This window comes from Cupressus sempervirens, chromosome 8 (assembly GCF_028749045.1).
Source record: "Cupressus sempervirens isolate cs-2001-9-10 chromosome 8, ASM2874904v1, whole genome shotgun sequence".
Lineage (NCBI taxonomy): Eukaryota > Viridiplantae > Streptophyta > Pinopsida > Cupressales > Cupressaceae > Cupressus > Cupressus sempervirens.
In genome coordinates this window covers 417391339-417406835 of record NC_143125.1, presented here as the reverse complement: position 1 = coordinate 417406835, position 15497 = coordinate 417391339, and positions in this window count along the sequence as shown.

Here is a 15497-nt window from a genome sequence, read left to right as displayed (position 1 = left end):
GGTTCAAAAACCCCAAAAATCCAAAAATAAATGGAATTGGACACCGTATGCAAAAAAGCCCAGAATAACGGCGTAAAATTCCAAACCCTCATCCCAAAAAAAAGGGAAATGTTCATACCCGCCCAACCGGGTAGAACTAGCATACAGAAACGGAGGGGAACACTAGTTCTTAGCCTCCAAACAAATAGCTACCAAAAATAGAAGCAAAAACAGAGTAGAAACAATAAAATAGGAACGCCCTACCTCATAGCCAAAAGGGAAAAATGGGAATTTGAACCATAAAATAAATATCTTGTAGAAGTAGCTAAAAATCGTAGCAATCCAAGGTTTCCCTGAGCTGGATCCAACGAGTCCAACCTCACGATGATCCCATGCCCATAGCTCCCACAACGAACAAAATAGTAAATCCTCACGAAGAGGATTTTGGGTTTTACTCTCCAACTTTCCAATTTGAAAGTGAGAAGTGAGGAATTAAATTCCTCTTTGGATACTTATTCACTTTTCGGGTGAATAATCGATTAGGGCATTTAACCAGCCAATCTAGTTAAACCCCAAATTGACCCAAACAAAAATAGGTTATTCCTATAAATAGGAATTCATCTATGGAAAAGCTGCCAGAAATTAAAATAAATCAATTAAAAAGCTCGAAAACCCAAAAACACTTAAATCACCTTAAACAACTTTTGCGACAATGCGAACCTCTAAATGCACAAACACGCTTACTGGTCTAATCACATAATGCAATAAGTTCGTGTAGTGCCTCTCCCATTTGACTTTTGTTAGTCATCCTAATGGATGCAACCTTGTTGATCTTTTGTTGTGATGGGATCATGATTGTGACCCTGAGTGGTCTACACCATTGAGGTGTTTGGATTTATGTTTCTTTATCAGTTGCGTTGATTATGCTTTTGACTGATCTTTGAGATTATGATGTGATTTTTGGTTCACTGAGGTTTGTGTCAGTGGTTACCAGGATTGATGTGGTATCATGAGGTTGTTTTGTGATTACCTTGAGATGTGTGCAGAGATTGCACTATGTTCTTTGACCATGCTGCACTGGACTAGGTTCCTGTAGCAATGGTTAGTCATGTTTATGACTATGTTTGCTTATGTTTTTTAAGTGCCCTTTTAATGCAGAGTAATCAATCATTATTAAATGTGCAAGTAATTAAATGGATTGTTCATGTGAGATTATTTGGTTATGTGCTGCAGACATTTAACTTGTTACATTTCTGATTAGAGAGATATTTTTTACTCATGTTATGTTTACATTTGAGATGACCTGAGGGTCAAATGTTACACTTTGATTCCAGTATCATGGATATTAGACTACTATGTTGTTCAGTTAATCATATTGCATGATGATGCTATTTTGAGATGACAGTGTGTTTTATGATGATATCTGGTTATCTGGTATTTGGACATACCTCTGATTTTGTTATGTGATGGATTTAATGCTATGGTTATTTACTTCATTCCTGCATTGTTATGCATATGTGAGTGATGTAAATAGATTGTTTTAATATAATTAAATAAATGGTTAAATTAGGTTATTTAACGCATTATTGCTTTGGCTATGTTATTATATGCAATTGCACTTGATCGTGTTGTTTAGTTTGCAGGATTTATATCCCTGACAGTGGCACATGGAGTTAGTGATTCAGCCTTTCATATTTTACCAATGTTGTCCTTGTATGGTCGATGTATCCTTTATTAAAATGTTTAATTTAAACCTTTCGGTGATTATTAAATCCAAACTCTTTGCATTATGTGATTAGACCAGTAAGCATGTTTGTGCATTTAGAGGTTCGCATTATCGCGAAAGTTGTTTAAGGAGATTTATGTGTTTTTGGGTTTTCGAGCTTTTTAATTGATTTATTTTAATTTTTGGCAGCTTTGCCATAGATGAATTCCTATTTATAGGGATAACCTATTTTCATTTGGGTTGATTCGGGATTTAACTAGGTTGGCTGGTTATTTGCCCTAATCGATTATTCACTTGAAAAGTGAATAAATATCCAAAGAGGAATTTAATTCCTTGCTTCTCACTTTCAAATTGGAAAGTTGGAGAGTAAAACCCAAAATCTTCTTCATGAGGATTTACTGTTTTGTTCGTTGTGGGAGCTATGGGTTTGGGATCGTCACGAGGTTGGGCTCGTTGGATCCAGCTTGGGGAAATCTTGGATTGTCGCGATTTTCAGCTACTTTTGCGAGATATTTATTTTATGGTTTAGATTCCCGTTTTGCCCTTTTGGTTGTGAGGTAGAGCTTTCCTGTTTTATTGTTTCTGCTCCGTTTCTGCTTCTATTTTTGGTAGCCATTTGTTTGGAGGCTAAGAACTAGTGTTTCCCTCCGTTTCTGTATGCTAGTTCTACCCGATTGGGCGGGTATGAACATTTCCCTATTTTTTGGGATGAGGGTTTGGAATTTTATGCCGTTATGCTGACCGTTTTTGCATACAGTGTTCGATTTCATTTATTTTTGGATTTTTGAGGTTTTTGAACGCAAAGGCCAAATGGGTTTTAATTTTGTAGTTTTCCAAATTTTGGGGTTTTTTACCTCATTTTGTGTGTCGCCCTATTTTCTCGAGTTTTCTTGGCACAATGTGGGTCGTGGACCTTGATGATCCATTTGGATATCAGTCAGACCACTTTTTCACTTTTATGTTGCATTGGGATGCATGTTGCATCCATACTCTTGACGTTGTGTTCGGTTGAGTGATTTTATACTTGTTATGGTTTCTTTTGAACCTTTGCTTTTGTTTTGTGAACACTAGGATTCATGTAGAATCCATACTCTCGGATTGAGGCCGGTTGAGTAAGTTCATAAATTTTGGTCTTGTTACATCATTTGGATTTGGGTAGAATCCATAGTCTTGAATTGAGGCTGGTTGAGTGATTTTATGATGTACAGTTTTATTGGCTTTGAGATTCATGTAGAATCCATCCTCTTGAGTTGCTTTTCGTTGGGTGTTTTGTTTTGCATTGTGTTCTCATTCTTGTCCTTGTGTTATGATCTTCATGATGGTGGTACGCCACACACGAGTACATACGCGTACATTTGTTGGGTGACTTGTGAGGCCCAATCTTTCGTGGATTTGCCAGAAGTTATGATCATTAGGGTTGGGATGGGAGTATGCATGCCCACGGGCACTTGTCATAGGATGAGCTTGGGTAGGGTAGGGTAGCATATGGAGGGGGCTTCTATCTCACAGCCTGGTGAACTTAGTCCCATAATGTTGGCAAAGGAAGTTTTAAATAAGTGATAATTAAAGAAAATGTGTGACTGATAATAAAACTTAAGATAATAAAATGTGTGTGCGACGCCCTCTGTTAAGGAGTTGAAATGCACGATCTAAGCTTGGGCTTGTCAATGCCAAGTGACTCTCCATGATTTCAGCCCCTACTTAGTAGCCTTTTGAGTGTCTAACCAGAACCTTTACTCCTTGCATTGTCTTAGGTTCTTGGTTCAACCATCATATTGTCTGGCATGAGTGTTAGCCTTGGTTGTTGTTTTGTGTGTTTGTGGTTGGTTCATTATCTCCATCACCATGACGGGTGTGGACCTATGGGTGTCACGTGGTTGGGAGGCATAGCTACCTTCACCACTGCTAGGGACTAGTGTACAGAGACGATCTCTTATCCTAGTGCAATCGTTGCTGGATGTTTTCACTTGGTACTTCGGGTTCTGGAGTATGCTTTCTTTTCATTTATGCTTTCATTGGGATGCTTGTATATCATGTTTAGATGATCTTAGTTTATTTGACGCATTCCCTTATTATGATGTTTGGCATATGATTAGATGATGTTATTTGATTTAGTAGTATATCTATTGCTTACTGTTGTTTAGCATGTGATAGGTGATGTTATCTACTGTAGGATTATCTTATGCTTTACTACTAGCATGTTAGATTTCCTTATGCTTATATTATTGCATGTTTTAGTAGTGACATCCCCATTACAACAGTAATAACAATCTGGTTGGTGGCTTGGGATGTTACGCACGGGGGATGGCTAGGACCCACGATGGTCTTATGATGCTATTGATAGTTGGGAGGAACTGCGTACTTTGTTTGTTTGTTTAGCTCTCTACGATATTTATTTTAGTGTGTTCTTTGCTGCTATAGTTTAGATGGATAGATGTTCTCCTTTTTGTGTTGTTCTTGCACTCGAGTGTTCATTCCTCGAGCCTTCGTGGATCTGGTACTCCCCGGTGTGGAGGTTCTTTTGTCAAATTTTCCCCATTTTTGAATTTTGGAAGTGTTTTTACTTTCTATGGGTGACATTTGTTTAGCATTGTGCGATACTGATAAAGTATCGCATGCCCATAGAAAGAATGTCATACGATACTATAAAGTGTCACACTCATTACTAGAGAAGTTTCGTACGACACTGGAAGAGTGTCGCATGGCTTTATGAGAAATGTCGCGCGATACTTTTCCAGTGTCGCACGCCTTCTTGAGAAGTGTCGCACGCAGTAAGGGAGAAGTGTCGCCCTCCCTTAGTGAAAAGTGTCATAGGATTTTTGTGAAAAACTTGTGGGTGCCATCAGCGAGCACTTTTCTTTGTGATCCGATCTTTTTGAGAGTGGTTTTGGATACCATTTTGGGCGTTCTTCGACCCTATGCTATTGCATTTTGAATTCTGTCAGTTTCTATTGGAATTGAGTTTTCGTGTTTCTGTTTGAGTCTCTTGGGGTTTAAAATATATTGTTTAAGTATAAGTTGACGTATATTACTTATACTTAAGATATATTTTAATATATGCGACAAATCATTTGAGATAGGTTTTAGACCTCTCGGAGATAAGTTATGGATTCTAAGAAATTTCAGGGCTTCAGAAATCCAGAATTAGCCAATTTTAAGGGCTTTAGGATTTCAGGCTTAGCCAAATTTTGGAATTTTGCATTTTACCCCAACTTGGTGTTTTGTTGATGAGTGGTCATTTCTTGTGCCCTCATCTTGTTATGGTGGTTGTTGGCTTTTGCTTGGGTGTGTTAGTTGGGTAGTGGTGTTCGGAGATTCGTTGGTTGCCGGGATTGTGTTGAAGTCTTCCATTGTGATCTTTGTGATTCTTGTATGATGTTGTCTTGTGCATTCATACTTGTAAAAAAAATATCTTGGCTTGATTTGAATCCTTGTTTCCAAGGATCTTCGGGCGGTGCATTACAGTTCGGATTTAATAATCACCGAAAGGTTTAAATTAAACATTTTAATAAAAGATACGTCGACCATACAAGGACGACATTGGTAAAATATGAAAGGCTGAATCACTAACTCCATGTGCCACCACCAGGGATATAAATCCTGCACACTAAACAACATGATCAAGTGCAATTGCATATAATAACATAGCCGAAGAAATAAATGCATTAAATAACCTAATTTAACCATTTATTTAATTATATTAAAATAATCTATTTACATCACTCACGTTTGCAAAAGGCATAGCAACCCCGGAATGAAGTAAATAACCATAGCATTAAATCCATCACATAACAAAATCAGAGGTATGTCCAAATACCAGATAACCAGATAACATCATAAAACACACTATCATCTCAAAATGGCATCATCATGCAATATGATTAACTGAACATCATAGTAGTCTAATATCTATGATACTGGAATCAAAGAGTAACATCTGACCCTTGGGTCCTCTCAAATGTAAACATAACATAAGTAACAAATATCTCTCAGATCAAAATAAAACAAGGTAAATGTCCGCAGCACATAACCAAATAATCCAACAAGAACAATCCATTCTAATTATTTAAGCATTTAATAATGATTGATTTCTTTGCATTAAAAAGGCATTTAAAACACATAAGCAAACACAGTCATAAACATGACTAACCACTGCTACAGGAACCTAGTCCAGTGTAGAATGGTAAAAAGTACATATTACAATCTCTGCACACATCTCAAGGTAATCACAGAACAACCTCATGATACCACATCGATCTTGGTAACCACTGGCACAAACCTCAGTGAACCAAAAATTACATCATAATCTCAAAGATCAGACAAAAGCATAATCAAAGCAACTGATAAAGAAACATAAACCCAAACACCTCAATGGTGTAGACCACTCAGGGTCATAATCATCATCCATCACAACAAAAGATCAGCAAGGTTGCATCCATAAGGACAACTTACAAAATTCAAATGGGAGAGGCACTACATCATCCCCCCCCAAAGACTAGGCTTACTCCTAGAAGCCTGCAATCCAAGAATAGAAACCAAAACACACAAGAACCAAAATCAAAAGCGAGCAAAAGGAATGACTCAAGAAACTCTCCACAAGTCAAACCAAATCACTCCCACATTCTCAACCCATCATGTTAACCCCCAAATAGGTTAACCATGAGAGAATGGGTGTCACATAGACACAAGGTCCTCCAAAAAAGAACCTTCTATGCACTAGGGAGAACCCATCTAGCCATAGAATCAACAATACAAGGTAAGGAAAATCCCTCTCTACCTCGTCAATAGGTGCCCAACTACAACATGCACCAACCACATGACCACAAAACTAGGTCAAAACACTAAGCACTTCCAACAAAAGTTTGAATCATTGGGAATAACCATCCCAAATTCCCAAGAATACTATCATGTCACACATGATCATTCTGGAATCCACGTAAACTCATTCTTAGAACAAAGAGGATGAATGTTTACCAAAAAAAGGACACACTCCAAAGGACTACTCACCACCAAGTGTAGGAGCATGACACCTCACCAAGGCACAAAAACTCAACTACCACTGGAAACTAGGGTAACATAACCCAACCAGACAAGATATCACCTTCCACAAGGTTGCACAGACTTTCGTCAGTGGACACAATCATGAAATGTCTGCATACCAACTCACGAGATGGTAACATGTGTCCAATGATACCATGTCCCTCTAGCACCATGCTAGGAAAACTACACCCAATCTACCGCTAAACTCAATCTCTAGCCTCAAGTCAACAGTTAAAGAGAAAACTTGCTTGAGACAATCCACATGAAGATATAAGCTTAGGGAGAAGGATACTATAGAGTATAGGACTGAGAGGGAGTCTCTCTCTCAACCTCTACACTAACCAGTCCATGATGCATTAGGAAACTCACAATTTCACCAACCATCAACATACTCACCTAAAAACACTAACTGAGCTAGTGGCATAACCACACTAGCCTACTCTCTCAAGAGAGAAAGAATACAGAGATGTGCCAAGGTCAACATCCAAAAAAGAGAATGTAGACTCATCAAAGAATTGAGTCACTCCCAAATGATAAGGAAACATCATCCACAACAAGGAATGCTCACAAATGACACTACACCTCACAAGGGTGGGTTAGTGCAATAGGAAACACAAAAACCAAAGCAAAAACTCCAACAAGTACCTAGTAGATTATGAAGACAAGATAACTCTTCTGTTATGAATAACATGAGGAGTTAAACTTCTCCAATGGCCATAAATACAATATGTCATGATTGAATTGGCCTCTACTCAAAAAGGTACTCAGAACATCGATCAACAACTCCAAAAGCCAAAGCCTCACAACTAGACTCGGATTGAATCCATTTGAAAAGTGTCAAAAAGATATCGATAAGGACTACAACAAGAAGAAGCTAAGAGAGACCAAGACCTATGATCTGAGCCACCACTCAAATCAAAACAACAAAGACAAAACCAACAGCCTTGGTCACCAAGACAAGCAACAGACAAAATGTCCAAATCCACACAAGAGCACACATGCCCAAAACAACATAAGGCATGGAATGAAAGGTAAATCACACATTGAAACCATCATTACTTTTCTTTCATAATTTCATTAATTAAACATAATATAAGCACTAATGCACAATGAAACTGAAAGATTTTCTAAGCAAGGGTTCAAGAGCACTTTCCATAAAACAAGTACATACCTTTCAAGAATTAACATTAAGTTTAATCACCATTTAAACCATTCAGTTACAATAACAACGTTAGATCTAGTAAGGACACACTAGCATGTTCTCCATGATATTATCCCTTAAATGTACTACCAGAGGTTCGAGATGAACATGATAGAGTCACAACACACAACATGGCAGCAATTAAAACACATCTAGAATAGTCATCATGAAACAAATAAAAAGCCCAAATGGGAGAATTGACGATTCCAACAGTAAGTACCAAAAGAACTCATTTCAACAATAAGTCAAATGTGACAACTACCACAAAGAGAGTGATAGATAAAATTTGATGACTACTCCAAGAGAGGAAAATACTAAAAACCAATGCTAGCCCAACAACATGAGGAAGTACCTCCAGCCAAATAAAATAAAGCATCAAACAAATCACATTACAGGTGATGACTGAGTATAGTCACACAAGAGGGATAAATCACCACACAATGTTAAGGAATACATCATCCTAGCATTGTTAGAGAACACACTCACACACATCAAGCAGTACACCATTAGTAACCCCATGCATATGCAGACAACAATAATTTCCATGCAATGAAACATTTAGATATTCATCAATTAATGCAAATTTTCATATGCTTAAGAAGCAATCAGATTGGGGACTTAAGTCATTAACCCAAATATATAATGCAAACCTACTCTTTGCAATGATTCAAAATAAACACTCATTTTCAATGAAAGGAACCATTTCATCATTATAAGACCAAAATAAAGAATCACAACAAGATTCATTCATTTACTTACAATTAGGAGAAAACAGGGAAACAATGTGCCTAACCCCCACAAGGAGAAATAAGAAGAGGCACACAAGCCAGCACATGGAAACCAATCAGTGGCTCCATCCAAAAAGGGTCACACACGCAACCAACCAAACAAGGCACAACGATCCCACCTACAAAGCCAGGAAGACTCACTTCCTTCTCCACACACTGCTCTAGTTGCATCTACTGGACAAGAAAGTCCATCATGAGTAGATACCAAAGCAACAAAGATCATGAGTTCTCACCGAGACACTCACACTCAACCAACGCAACAACAACTACATGGGCAACATAAACATAGAGATCCCAATGTTTGAACATGGGCTCTAATACCAGATGTAATGCCCTGCCCAGAGATCCTTGGAAACAAGGATTCAAATTAAGCAAAGATATTGTTTTTTTACAAGTATGAATGCACAAGAGAACATCATATAGGGATCATAAAGATCGCAATGGAAGACTTCAACACAATCCCAGCAACCAACGAATCTTCGAACGCCACTACCCAACTGACACACCCAAACAAAAGCCAATAACCACCACAGCAAGATGAGGGCACAAGAAATAACCCCTCATCAACAAAACACCAAGCTAAGGTAAAATCTAGAATCCCAAAATTTGGCCAAGCTTGAAATCCTAAAGCCCTAAAAATTGGCTAAGTCTGGATTTCTGAAGCCCTAAAATTTCCTAGAATCCATAACTTATCTCCGAGAGGTCTAAAACCTATCTCAAACAATTTGTCGCATATATTAAAATATATCTTAAGTATAAGAATCTTATACTTAAATGATATATTTTAAACCCCAAGAGACTAAAAAGAAAACACGAAAACTCAATTTCAATAGAAATTGAAAAAATTCAAAATGCAACAACATAGGGTCAAAGAACACCCAAAAGGGTATCCAAAACCACTCTCAAAAAGATTGGATCATGAAGAAAAGTGCCCGCTGATGGCACATGCAATTTTTTCACAAAAATCGTGCGACACTTTTTACTAAGGGAGAGCGACACTTCTCCTTAAGGCGTGTGACACTCTTCCAGTGTCGTACGACATTTCTCAACAAGGCATGTGACACTTCACAGTCTTGTATGACATTTCTCAAGGTGTGTGACACTTTTCTAGTGTTGTACGACATTTCTCAAGAAGGCATGCGACACTTTACAGTGTCGTACGACATAGTTTGTATAGGCATGCGATACATTTTTATGTCACACAATGCTGATAAAATGTCGCCCATAGAAACATAAAAACACTCCCAAAAGCAAAAAGGACCAAAAAAGAGAGCAAAGAACCTCCACACCAGGGAGTACCAGATCCACAAAGGCTCGAGGAATGAACACTTGAGTGCAAGAACAACATAGAATAGAGAACATCAAACCATCTAAACTATAGTAGCTTAGAACACACTGGATATAAACATCGCAGAGAAAAAAATCAACATCGCAATGTACATAAATACATCTCAGGAACAAAACAACCAAACTAAGTATGCAATTCCTCCCAATCGTCAATAGCATCATAAGACCATCGTGGATCCTACCCATCCCCCGCATGTAACATCCCAAGTCACCGATCAGATCATTGGTACTATTGTAATAGGGATGTCACTACTAAAAACATGCAACAATATAAGCATAAGGAAATCTAACATGCTAGTGATAATGCATAAGATAATCCTACAGTAGATAACATCACCTATCACATGCTAAATAGCAATAGGCAATAGATATACTACTAAAGCAAATAACATCATCTAATCATATGCTAAACATCATGATAAGGGAATGCGTCAAGTAAACTAAAATCATCTAAACATGATATCCAAGAATTCCAATGAAAGCATAAATCACAAGAAAGCATACTCTCAAACTTGAAGTACCAAGTGAAAACATCCAGCAATGGTTGCACTAGGACAAAAGATTGTCTCTGTACACTGATCCTTAGTAGTGGTGAAGGTAGCTACGCCTCCCAACCATGTGGCACCCATAGGTCCACACCCATCGTGTTGATGGAGATAATGATCTAACCACAAGCACACATAAAACACAACATCCATGCCTAACGCTCATGCCAGACAGTATGATGGCTACAACCAAGAACCTAAGACAATGCAAGGAGTAAAGGTCCTAGTCAAACACTCAAAAGGCTACTAAGTAGGGACTAACATGATGGAGAGTTGCTTGGCATCAAAAATCCCAAGCTCAGATCTGTGTAGCTCAACTCCCTCAACGGAAGGCCAATACACAAAAGTACCATTTTATTATCTTAAGTTTTGTTACCAGTCATACATTTTCTTTAGTTATCACTTAAACAAGCTCCTCTCAGCCATACCCATGGTGTCATGATCATCGGGCTACGAGATAGAAGCCCCCTCCATATGCTACCCTACCCTACCCATGCTTATCCTATGACAAGTGCCCGTGGGCATGCATACTCCCATCCCAACCCCAATGATCATAACTTCTGGCAAATCCACAGAAGATTGAGCCTCGCAATTCAACCGACAAATGTATGCACACATACTCGTGTGTTGCGCACCACCATCATGAAGATCATAACACAAGGACAAGAATGAGAACACAATGTAAAGAAAAAACCCAACTGAAAGCAACATGGGAAGGACAGATTCTACACGAATCCCAAAGCTAATAAAATCATACATCATGAAATCACTCAACCGGCCTCAATTCGAGAGTATGGATTCTACACGAATCCCACTGATGTAACAAGAACAAACATCGTGAACTCACTCAACTGGCCTCAATCCGAGAGTATGGATTCTACACGAATCCTAGCATTCACAAAACAAAAGCAAAGGTCCAACAAAAACCATAACAAGAATAAAATCACTCAACCGAACACAACATCGAGAGTTCGGATGCAATACGCATCCCAATGCAACATAAAAGTGTAAAAGTGGTCTGACTGATATCCAAATGGATCATCAAGGTCCACAACCCACATTGTGCCAAGAAAACTTAAGAAAATAGGGCAGCACACAAAACGAGGTAAAAACCTCAAAAATTTGGAAAACTTAAAAATTAAAACCCATTTGGCCTTTGGGTTCAAAAACCCCAAAAATCCAAAAATAAATGGAATCAAACAATGTATGCAAAAATGGCTAGCATAACGATGTAAAATTCCAAACCCTCATCCCAAAAAATAGGGAAATGTTCATACCCGCCCAATCGGGTAGAACTAGCATACAGAAATGGAGGGGAACACTAGTTCTCAGTCTCCAAACAAACGACTACCAAAAACAGAAGTAGAAACAGAGCAAAAACAATAAAATAGGAAAGCCCTACCTCATAGCCAAAAGGGCAAAATGGGAATCTAAACCATAAAATAAATATCTCGTAGAAGTAGCTGAAAATCGCGACAATCCAAGTTTTTCCCGAGCTGGATCCAACGAGTTCAACCTCGCGATGATCCCACGCCCGTAGCTCCCACAACGAACAAAATAGTAAATCCTCATGAAGAGGATTTTTGGTTTTACTCTCCAACTTTCCAATTTGAAAGTGAGAAGTGAGGAATTAAATTCCTCTTTGGATACTTATTCACTTTTCGGGTGAATAATCGATTAGGGCATTTAACTAGCCAATCTAGTTAAACTCCGAATTGACCCAAACAAAAATAGGCTATTCCTATAAATAGGAATTCATCTATGGCAAAGCTGCCAGAAATTAAAATAAATCAATTAAAAAGCTTGAAAACCCAAAAACACAAAAATCACCTTAAACAACTTTCGCGACAATGCGAACCTCTAAATGCACAAACACACTTACTGGTCTAATCACATAATGCAATGAGTTCGGATTTAATAATCACTGAAAGGTTTAAATTAAAATTTTTAATAAAAGATACGTCGACCATACAAGGATGCATATAATAACATAGCCAAAGCAATAAATGCATTAAATCACCTAATTTAACCATTTATTTAATTATATTAAAATAATCTACTTACATCACTCACATTCGTAAAAGGCATAGCAACGTAGGAATGAAGTAAATAACCATAGCATTAAATCCATCACATAACAAAATCAGAAGTATGTCCAAATACCAGATAACCAGATAACATCATAAAACACACTATCATCTCAAAATGGCATCATCATGCAATATGATTAACTGAACAAAATAGTAGTCTAATATCTATGATACTGGAATCAAAGAGTAACATCTGACCCTCGGGTCCTCTCAAATGTAAACATAACATAAGTAACAAATATCTCTCAGATCAAAATAAAACAAGGTAAATGTCCACAACACATAACCAAATAATCCAACAAGAACAATCCATTCAATTACTTAAGAATTTAATAATGATTGATTACTCTGCATTAAAAAGGCATTTAAAACACATAAGCAAACACAGTCATAAACATGACTAACCACTGCTACAGGAACCTAGTCCAGTGTAGCATGGTAAAAAGTACACAGTGCAATCTCTACACACATCTCAAGTTAATCACGGAACAACCTCATGATACCACATCGATCCTGGTAACCACTGGCACAAACCTTAGTGAACCAAAAATCACATCATAATCTCAAAGATCAAACAAAAGCATAATCAAAACAACTAATAAAGAAACATAAACCCAAACACCTCAATGGTGTAGACCACTCAGGGTCATAATCATGATCCATCACAACAAAAGATCAGCAAGGTTTCATCCATCAGGACGACTTACAAAAGTCAAATGGGAGAGGCACTACATGTAGTAGGACAATAGACCATCTCTATACATTGATCCCTAGCAGTGGTGAGGGTAGCTATGCCTCCCAACCATGTAGAACCCGTAGGTCCACACCCACCATGCTGATGGAGATAGCGATCCAATCAAAAACACACAAAAACACAACAACCATGGCTAACACTCATGCTAAGAAGTATGATGACTGAAACTAAGACATAGACAATGTATAAACTACAAGTCCTGGTTAGACACCTCAATGGGCTTACTATGTAGGGACTAACATCATGGAGAGTCACTTGGCATCAAAAAGCCCAAGCTAGGACTTGCACAGATTCAACATCCCTCAACGGAAAGGCTCTTGCACCCCAAACCTTTTTATTATCTTAAGTTTTATTATAAGTCACACATTTTATTTAGTTATCACTTAATTAAAGCTTCCTTCGCCAACCCTCTGGGCACAATGATCACTAGGCTGTGAGGTAGAAGCCCCCTCCATATGCTACCCTACCCTACCCATGCTCATGCTACAAAAAGTGCCCATGGGCATGCATACTCCCATCCCAACCCCAATGATCATAACTTTGGGCAAATCCATGAAAGATCAGGCTTCACAAGTCACCCAACAAATGTACGCGCACATACTCATGTGTGGTGCACCACCATCATGAAGATCACAACACAAGGACAGGAATGAGAACACAATGCAAAGAAAACACCCAACTGAAAGCAACATGAGAAGGATGGATTCTACACAAATCCCAAAGCCAATAAAACCATACATCATAAAATCACTCAACCGGCCTCAATCTAAGAGTATGGATTCTACACGAATCCCAATGATGTAATAATACCAAATATCATGAACTTACTCAACCGGCCTCAATCCGAGAGTATGGATTCTACACGAATCTTAGCATTCACGAAACAAAAGCAAGGGTCTAAAAGAAACAATATCACAAGGTATAGAGTCACTCAACTGAACACAACGTCGGGAGTACGGATGCAACATGCATCCCAATGCAACATAAAAGTGCAATAGTGGCCTGACTGATATCCAAACGGATCATCCAAGTCCATGACACACATTGTGCCAAGAAAACTCAAGAAAATAGGAAATCACACAAAACAAGGTAAAAACTCCAAATTTTAGAAAACTTTCAAAATTAAAACCCATTTGGCCTTTAGGTTCAAAAACCCCAAAAATCCAAAAATAAATAAAAACGGACACCGTATGCAAAAATGGCCAGCATAACGGCGTAAAAACCCAAACTCCCATTTCAAAAATAGGGAAAACATTCATACCCGACCAACCAGGTAGAACCAACAAATAGAAATAGAGGGGAACACTAGTTCTCATCCTCCTAACATACAGCTACAAGAAACGGAAGCAGAAACAGAGTAAAACCAATAAAATGGGAAGGCCCTACCTGATGGAAAAAGGGGCAAATATCAAAACCCGTACGATAAAATAATCAATCTACCAAAACTGCTAAAACTGATAGCAAAGCAAGAACTCCTCAAGCTGAATCCAATGAGACCAACCTTGCAAAGATCCCACGCTCACAGCTCCTAGAATGAACAAAACAAGAATCCTACAGAAGAGGATTTCCAAATTGCTCTCCAAATTTCAATTTCCAAATTATGATAAGTGATTTATGAAATCACTTTTCCAATACTTATTCACTTTTTGGGTGAATAGTCAATTCTGGAAAATAGCTAGCTAGAGTAGTTAAACTTTGAATTGACCCAAATGAAAATAGGTTATTATCTTTAATGGGATTTCACCTAAGGCAAAGCTGCTAGAAATTAAATCTAAAAGGATTAAAACCTAAAAACCCCAAAAACATAGAAAAACACTTAACACTTTTACGACAAACGCGAACTGCTATATGCATAGACACACTCACTGGTCTAATCACATAATGCAAATGAGTTTGAATTTACTAATCACCGAAGGTTTTAATCAAAACAATAACAATAAGGGTACGTCGACCATATAGGAAAGACATGGGTAAATATGAATAGCTGAATCACTAACTCCATGTGCCACTGCCAGGGATATAATTCC